The sequence below is a fragment of the Bidens hawaiensis genome, unplaced genomic scaffold (genome assembly GCF_021521415.1).
Source record: "Bidens hawaiensis isolate Kalapana, Puna unplaced genomic scaffold, B.hawaiensis_p1.1 tig00004618_1, whole genome shotgun sequence".
In the NCBI taxonomy this organism is placed as follows: Eukaryota; Viridiplantae; Streptophyta; class Magnoliopsida; order Asterales; family Asteraceae; genus Bidens; species Bidens hawaiensis.
This window is the reverse complement of record NW_027491282.1, coordinates 522,351-531,887: the sequence shown is the minus strand read 5'-3', so window position 1 is coordinate 531,887 and position 9,537 is coordinate 522,351. Positions and strand designations below refer to the sequence as shown.

General features: G+C 38.2%; 1 pseudogene across 1 annotated transcript; it reads right to left on the bottom strand.

The window, feature by feature from the left end:
* Nucleotides 1-740: 740 nt before the first annotated feature.
* LOC143627288 (ABC transporter C family member 10-like) lies at nt 741-6,378 on the bottom strand (annotated as a pseudogene). The gene is made up of 11 exons (XR_013152569.1): nt 4,499-6,378; nt 4,096-4,416; nt 3,811-3,897; nt 3,145-3,722; nt 2,899-3,077; nt 2,605-2,858; nt 2,294-2,508; nt 1,913-2,213; nt 1,786-1,849; nt 1,472-1,711; nt 741-832 (listed from the first exon to the last, which is right to left on the bottom strand). The product of XR_013152569.1 is annotated as an ABC transporter C family member 10-like (transcript).
* Between the last annotated feature and the right edge of the window lie 3,159 nt (nt 6,379-9,537).

Below are 9,537 nucleotides of genomic sequence, written 5' to 3'. Positions count from 1 at the left end.
ATCACAAACAACTTCTTTGTCTCCTAACATGCTTTCTTTTCGTTCTTTAGATCTCTTTCTTTCTTGATAAGATCTTTCCTTCTTTTCTTTCCACCTTTTTCTTCTTTCTTTCTACATTAATTCTTTCTTTGTTTGTTTCTTCCTTTCTTTCTTTTCCGTCTACCTTCCTTCCAACATTCTTTATTAATTCAAATCCAAGTGGTGATTTTATCTCACAAAACACCATGCTTGATCACATGCTTGCTTCTATCCTAATTAATTAAGTTTCACATACTTCAATTAATTGCAAACAACCATCGACACCTCACCTTCTTGTTGTTGTTTGTTTTGATCACTTGCTTCCTTTAACGCTTTCTTCTTCATCCCAACCGATCACATGCAATCTTGATTCGAGCCTATGCTCTGTTACTAATTGTTGGCCAATATCACAAATTAATACAAGAAATTATTAATGAACAAGAGAGATTAGCTAACTTTGTTTGACACTTTTATTAATAAAAAAGAAACTTGCATACTCATACTAAAACATCAACCATATCAATATACCCCTTTTTTCTTTTTAACTCAACCCTAACTTAGCATCCAAGGTAAATAAACTACTAAAATAAACTTACCAAATACTAGACCATATCATAAACCAAAAACAATACTAAATTAAAACTTGACACATTATGGAGTCATACTTTGAATCGTTGACCTTCAACTTTCTCAATCACCCGTTTCAGGATTAACTTCTAATATTATTGCGACCAGTATTCGTTAACAAGTTGTGCGAATAAGGAAGTTGGCTCATTCATCAAATTCATTGGCTTGTCATATTCCATCACCTTTCCTGTAAAGTACAAGTTTTATTTTCGGAGTGATTAGTAGTTTTCGTGAAAGCAATGGTTCACTTATAGTAAAAAAGAAAAATAAAAGTTCAAAGATTCAAAAAGTATGATCCCTAATATTTTCAAACGATAGCCTTACTGGTTCACATGTACATCGGTTTCAATTTTAACCTGACTCCATTTTGGGCAGACCTTGTTTTTTTTGGAACGACCAACTAAGTAACGCCGGGTACTCCGTACGCGGTCCCATTGGCTAAAGGTAGCCCGAGCCGGCCACGAGTCCAGACGAACGGAGCTCCTAGCAGTCCACCTATTGAGGGATTCCTCGGATAAAACCCGACCCCCCACACCCGCCAATGGCGAGGAGCCGGTAAAACCGGGTGAGATCAGGACTCGAACCCTGGCAAGCCAGGGTCATCCCTCATATCTCCCATATAAATTGGTGATAGTGAGGTTTGAACCCCCTACCTCTTACTAATAAAGGGAGTGCTCTACCATTTAGCCACATCCAAGTTATACTTTTTAAAATAGACTATTTTTACAAGAACTCCTTTTATCTTAGAAGTTGTTGTAACCCGTCATTGAACCATCCGGTTTGCCAAACCAAGTATTGTGCATGATAGGAAAGAGCTTGGATTTACCGTCCTTCATAACAAGTACCATAGTGCAATCTACAACAGTTGGTATCTTGTGGGCAACTGTTATCACAGTGCAATCATTAAACTCTTCCCGAATAGTTTTCTGTATAATGGTGTCCGTTGCATTATCGATTAACGTGGTGGCTTCATTGAGCACCAATATCTTTCGTCTCTTCAAAAGGGCTCTTCCTAAACAAAATAGTTGTCTTTGTCAAAGGCTCCAGTTTGAACCATCTTGCACAACTGTATTAATATTGTTATATACTTATGTCATGTAACACTTGTGATATTATAACTTAATGAGTCAAATTCCCTACCCAGCGAGTCCAATCCCTCCTTTTTATCTCCAATGGCCTCTCTAAGTTGGCATTTTTCAAGAACCTAATGAACATTAAAAGTTAGCATTCTTTTACCGTCTACATTATATAACTTGTAAAACTTCACCTTCCAAATTTCGTGATCACTGTGCTTAGATAGGGGATCGAGATTGTAACGAATGGAAGCACTAAATAGTGTTGGTTCTTGTGGGATGATTCCAAAACTTGATCTAAGGTCATGAAGTCCAATTGAAGTGATATCTATATCATCTATAACTATTTTTCCGTCCACAGGTTCAACTAACCGAAACAAAGCACTAATCAAAGTCGTTTTCCCACTGCCCATTCTACCCACAATTCCAATCTTCTCCTTCAAACAGACAACTAATTCCATGAAGAACCAAGGGGAAGTTTGGTTGATATCTTATCTGCAACACACACACATAACCCAATGGTCTGTAACTCTTGAAATATTATGCGCGTAAATAAAGTTGAAAACCTTACATACTTTAAGATTATCGATGACAACTCGGCCAATACTTGGCCAGTTTGCTGGCAGGCGGTTGTTTTCTATGATTTCCGAGGCTTCACTACGAATATGCATGTACTGATCCAGTCTTTCAACTGAAACTATCAGATTTGATAGCTGACACTGGTATTGAACGGAAACAACAAGGAAAATATTCAATGAGAGACCGTACGAAAGAGCCATTCCAATGTATCCTATCATGACAACACATGTTGTTAGAAAAACATATATATTTTCTAGTACTAACCAGAGGGTAAAGCAATAAAGGAATATATATTAATGCCACCAACCTGAGGCTGAGGCATCAAAGGGGAGCAAAGTTATGGCTAAGGCAGAGCTAGAAACGACAACTGCGCATAGCATTTCTAGACGTTGAATCAACCACTCGTTTGCTGAAAAGCTATGAAAGAATGGGCTTGCATTGCCATCAATAAGGTTCAAATGCTCTGAAAAGAAACGGTCTTCTTCTCCAAAAGCTCTTATTGTAACAACTCCAGCAATTGATTGTGCTAGATGACTTGCAACTATAGACTTACTCGTGCCACTAACAACACATCTTTCTATACATGTAACAGTGGTAACACTCTAATAATCTTACTTGTAGAAGTATCGTTACATAAACCGTTGGAATTATCACACACAATGTAGGCCAAGTTAAGAATGCCAAGACCCCGAAGTTAAAGTATGCGTTCATCGTTGAGCCTGTTCCAATCGTAAACTTCGTTGCCAAATCAATGTCTACAACACTCAGATCAGACGAAACCTACAACAATTAGATTCATAAGTTTATTGTACTTCATTTGAGCATTAGTTTACGTAACAAGACATACCCGACTGATTATCCTTCCTACGGGCGTGGAGTCATAGAATGACATTGGTGCTCTGAAAAGAGAAGTAATTAACTTGGAGAAAAGTGCTATAGATGCACTAGTTCCAAGTTTAACCACATAATAAGCTCTACCAAATAAAAAGAACATCATTACAAAAGCTATGACCATGTATACTAGTAACATGGTTGACTCGTTGACCTTAGAACCCTGCACTTCACTAGCCAGCCACAGACTTTGCAAGAACAATCAATTATGTATAAGAAATGTGGCAAAACCGACAGAGAGAAGTAGAAGTAGCCGTTCCTCGTACCACTCATCTGGCTAAGATATTGTTTATATGGCTTGAGGCCCGTATCCCCTGCTTCTCGTTCTTCTTGCTTTATCAGTTGTTGTCCTACAATCTGTTCTCTTGTGTAAACATTTTCTATTTCTTGATTTGGAGATTTAGCGAGGTGTTGAGAACCATCAGCTGAACCAGAAGTGTTACTAAGTGCAATAACTAAGCTTTGGAACTCTTTACATGACTCAAGCAGTTGAGCATAAGTTCCTTTTTGCACAATCTTTCCATCTGCCATTAACTGTAAACGTAATTATGACCATTTAAATGGTTTAGTTTATAAAAAATGCAAAACGTCTAGTTAGTTTGTGAATAGCTCATTAGCTCACCAAGACGTCATCAAAAGCAGGCAAGAAATTGACTTGGTGAGTTACAAGTAACACCGTCTTGCTTGATAGTGCTCCCATAATGTAATCCTACAAATACAACATGCTCACAGTTTATATTTAGAGAAAATTACCAAAATAGCCAGTTTGACCAAATTAACTTTATCAGTCACGCCAAAATTGAAAATTGTTATGACACATTTCGCTCTCCGGTCAAAATGACTTTTTTTGGTGATTTTCCAAAATATTTATATCACAGAAGAAATAAGTCATGAGAATGATAATTACTTTGAACAAACTGGCTGCAGTATGGGCATCAACCGCGCTAAACGGGTCATCCAGAAGGTATATATCTGCATCTTGATATAACGCGCGTGCAAGCTGAACGCGTTGCTTCTGTCCACCACTCAGATTCACACCTCCTTCTCCTATAATTGTTTGATCCCCGAATGGAAACATCTCAATATCCTTCACAAGTGAGCATTTCTTAACCACTTCTTCATACTTTTCATCATCCATTACCGACCCGAACAGAATATTATCTCGAACAGTCCCTGTTTGGATCCACGCAGTTTGTGAAACATATGCCAGTTTTCCATTAGCTTCAATCTGAACATAACAAAACAAGACTGCTATAAACAATATGTAAAATGTTTGTTTTCTGAATACAATTGACATGTAACAGACTTACTTTTCCTTTAATGTTTGGAACCTCTCCTAGAATAGCAGATATAAGAGTCGATTTACCGGACCCGACCTCACCACATATAGCCACCTTTTCTCCAGCCGAAATTTCAAGATTTACGTCGATTAGAGTCGGTTTTGAACAATCATCATTCCATGAAACCACTTCTGCTTTGATCAATACCGATTCATGTCCTATGCTTACATTATTCCTTTGTTCCTTCTGCAGCTCGGGTGCCTCCAAAAACTTAATAATGCGCGTTAACGCGAACCTTGCTTCAATAAACACGGCTGCCACATCTGCAATGAGCCGAATCGGCTCTTGAATGATCCGTATGGTTGCCAGAAACGTGAACACGTTACTAGCATCAAGCGGGATACCTATAAAATAACACGTATAAAACGTCACAGTTGCTACAATCGGGGGTGATGACAAAAACAAGATGTAATAGAGTCCTCTTTGCATCATAACCGACCATAAACACCTCCTCTCTTCATTTCTCAACTTTTCAGCTGCCTTTTGAAAATGTTTCTCCCAAGCGTATAACTTCAAAACCTTCATATTTGTAACCGCCTCCGTTATCGCCTTCAACCTTCGGTCCTGAGCCGCCATGAGCTTTGTAAGAATCTTGAGCTGCAACTTACCAAACGGGATGTTCCCTAAAACGGTTAAGATTATAACCAACAAAGCCGCAAACGCAGCCACTCCGACTGCAAAATAAATTTGCAGACCAATGGTCCAAATCTGGTGAAACCAAAACGGAAACTCTCCTATTCGGTTAGCATCAACTGTGGCATAATTCATGATCTGACCGGGTGAGTAACTCATTCTGGCGTCGTTCGATAACCGTAGCTGCTTCTGATAAATGGCTGCACATATCATAGACTTCACCTGCAACCCGGTCACTCGGTTTCTAAAGTTTATCTGTCTCTCTGATACTGATTCCAAACATTTGGAAATAAACAGGGCTAATGTGAGATAATAACCTTCATGATCAAATGTTTGTTTCCCCTGGACAACTCTTATAAAAGCCCGAAGAATTAACGGCCCGAAGCCAACGAAAGCACCTTTACCAGCGCCAAAATCCCTGTGGTCACCAACCGCTTCGATTGCCACATAAACAAAGTCAACAACACCGACGGATCACCAACGACACCCTTTCGTTCTCTCTCCGCCTTTCGCTTATCCAATATTTTCATGAATATTGAATAACACATTTGGGCTTTATCTTCATCTTGCAGTTTAGGGATATCGTCCGCATCGAGAAGTTTACTTTTCCCGGTTACCAGCAGTGGATTAAGCCACCAGAACGTCAAGTTGCTTAAAATTCCTGCTTTCGCTTTAGGAGTGACAACATCTTCGGTTACCAAAGGCGCATAAAGCGCGCCAAGTTCGGGATCAGTTTGTTTTCTTTCCATAAAAACACATAAAACTAACAAAACCGCAACTGGGAAAGTCAACGTGTTTAACACCTCGGTTAAACTTGTTTCTCCATGAACACTAGCATCCCAAATGGCCGGAAAACATAGAAAACATGAAAACAATAAGATCAAAAGAGAACAGATCTTCGGTAAAGCCCGTCGACTTTCAAGAATCAAAGCTAGCAGCCAGACAACTCCTTGGAGAACCAGTGACAGGCTCGTTATGTCCCTTGACTTTTCGACAACTGTCCATATGCCAAAAATTAAATATACCAAACCCAAACAGCCATTAAATACTGTCGAGAAAACTGACAGCCAGTGCGAACAAGCGCTAGTGCTGGCTGTCAGTTTCTTCGACAGTGTGTTACTACGGAAGAAGAGCAAAACACACATGAATAACAAGAGGGCGTTGAAAGAAATATTAATAACATGGTTGGTGCACGAGTATCGATCGAAAACAGATGACATATCAGAGTTACAACAGTCTTGATTAGAGCATAACATGTGTGGTAAACTGATAGGGACCCAAAATAGATATTAAGTTCACTAGTTGTGTGTGGGATGTGGAGTCTGTAGACTGTATCTATATATACACAGCATCTCACCAAAAACTGTGTCACTAAAAGCTATAAAAAAACATGTGTGGTAGACTGATAGGGACCCAAAATAGATAGCTTTAAAAGTCGTCTAAAAGGCTACCCACATTTCAAATTAATTAGTCCAATGATTGATTTAGTGTTAAGTAGGAAACTGGTTTGGTGAAACCTGAAACCGGTTTGGTACCTGCCATTGATTTAAGAACTATATTATGTCCAGGGGCAAATCATAAGCATGTCCAGGGGCAAATCTCAGTAGTGTAGATGTACGTATTTTTGTCCAAAAAAATTCATTCATAGTGTGCATTTATCCGTTTCCGTCTGAAAATTTTGAGCCACGAGTTTTTTCCAAGCTTCGCCAGTATTGTATCTTAGGACTATACCAAGGGAAAGTTGATAAACACTATACAGGGGGTATTTAAGAGCTATATGTTACATGAGTATATAACTCCATGCAACGTTACCCATTAAAAAGTCTGGTTTACCTGTGAAAACTGAACTGTAAATAGCAATAATACAAGAACCAAGAAAATAATGTCTTGGAGCAGGTGGAATAAACAGACGTTAGGTATATTTGTTTGTATAAAAAATCTAAGAAATGTTTGAATAAATAATATTTTTTGTTTGATTTTGATTCTGATTCTTTAGAATTAACTAACTAAGAAAGTAGAAAACTATTGATAACCACTTCATACCAAACGTGATTTGTGAAAAAATAACTAAGAGGGGTTGGGTATTATCAAGATTTTCACTTAAATTTTCATTATTGATTATATTTTAAGAAACAATATTAACCCTTATAATAATTTACTTCATAAAGACCCACTATTTCTATTTTATTTTTTTTATTTAACTAGAAACTCATACGTCTCATTTGTCATCTACCTCTTCTATCTATAAACACTAAAATATACGGAGAATCAATGGTGGATCTAAACCAAAATTTCAGGGATAACGTTTAAAAAAAATCTTTTTTACTGTATTTCATGCAATAAAATGAAATACTTGTCTATGCCAATGAGTGTATGATTAAGACGAGGCAACTTCGCATGTGAAATCTGAACTGTCAGATCAGTTGAACCACCGGAACAACGTGCAAACCCCAAAAACTAATCAAAATCAAACGGAAACATCCATCTACCCGTTCCATTTGCTTAGTAACCCCTGAGATCGTTAAGATCGTTAAGCCATTAAAAAAGTATAAAAACGGGTCTTTAGGTCAACATGGTCAAACATATATATACCCTAACGGCGAAGTTACCAGACGAATTTATGAAAATTTTAAAAGTGTTAAACAGAGTTTTTCGTCTACATTATATGGTGTAAAATCATTCCACGATCACAATCATAAAACTTATAACCTTTAATGTTGCTTTGTTTGGATTTTATGGCCGATTATCATAATCCGATCAAACCGGCCTTTATTACATAATTTTTGTTAACTTTTGATGAAAAATAGGTTTAGATTGTTGTTAATCGGCACATTGGGTATCCAGGATGATCATCATTTGAACTTTAATTGTGTTTATCAGATTTTGGATTTGTTGGATGATGAACAGTCGCTGGAATAGGCGAACCTGTTCATCATGCGAAGTTGACCTGTGTCTTTTCTTTTATGGTCTAACTTAGTCTCTTTGGTGCAGATATGGCTGCAATTTCTGGCGCCTGAAGAGCTTTTGGACCAGTCATACATGGCTTTACGAAGGAGAATCCAGGCTGGTAAGAAGAAGAAAAGAGCTGATGATGATGACTTGAATTTTGATATTCTAAGTGGTGATGATGAGTCTGAGGGTGAACAGTATCGTTAGATTTGACGAACCAAGTGAGCCTGGGTTGGTGAGGGTTCCGGTTATGTTCTTGTTACTTCTACACCGGTGTCAATGACTGCTTCTTCTGTTGCGGAGGTTAGTACTGGAATTTCCTCGTATATGCCCCAGTTATCATTTATTTGCCTCATACCACTGTGAAACCTTCTGACGTGGTTAGTTTGTTTGTTGATTCAACAGTGATGGCTACAACTAGTGTTCATGTGATTATGCCACCGGTGTCTACTTCTTTTCCTATTACGAATACGGGCACTGATTTCCCTCCGCCATACACCTATGATGTGCCTCAAGTCCATGTTTCTTTTGATGCTTATCGTTTGAACACCGAAAGGATTTATGAGCTTGAACGTGTGGTGGCTGAGCAGTCTCACATTAATCTTATTCAGAATCATGCTATTCATCGGCTAATCTCTGAGAACCAGCTACAGTCAGTCCTCATTGTTTAACAGACTAAGGTAATAGATGCTATGAAGAAGTACTTAGCATCTCGGGAGGGGGGTGTAGTTGCAAAGAAGACGCATCGAAGAATGTAAGACATGATGATACTGGATATGATCCTAATGCATCAAAAGGTGCAGGTGGTGAGATGCCAAGCACTTCACAAGTTCTTGGTACTCAAGCTACAACTAAGGGGGATTCAGGTAAGGCGGGTTCGGGTGCTGGAGGTAAAGACACAGTGATTGTAGATGAAGAGATTGGTGCTCTTCAGGGTTTAGATGATTTTAATGCTACATCTGATATAGATTATGAGATAGAAGAAGGGGAGATAAGAGAGATTGGTGAAAAGATAGTTATTGATGAGTCCTTGGAAGAAGGAGAGATTGTTGAGGAGAGGTTAGAGCATGTTATACCATCTCCTATTCATGAACAAATTTGGATGAATACCGATGGTGGTGAGTCTGTGGATCTTGAGAAGATTTTTAAACTTGTTGAAGAAGAAAGTGAATAGTCTGAATGGAAGAGCAGCCCCAAGTGGAAAGAAAAGTGTGATGAATGGTTTATAAAAAAAAATAGTGTTTCCCCTTTCATTTAAAAAGTCTTAAATATCAAGGGGTTTAATGAATCAAAGAAATGGATTATCAGCTGGTTGTATGATGAGAAGCTGAAACTGTTTCTGTTAAAAATGATTTGGCAAGAATGAAGTTGATCAACCGTGGTAAAGATGATTTTGCCAATTGGGTCAAGAAGATTATATGGAAAGA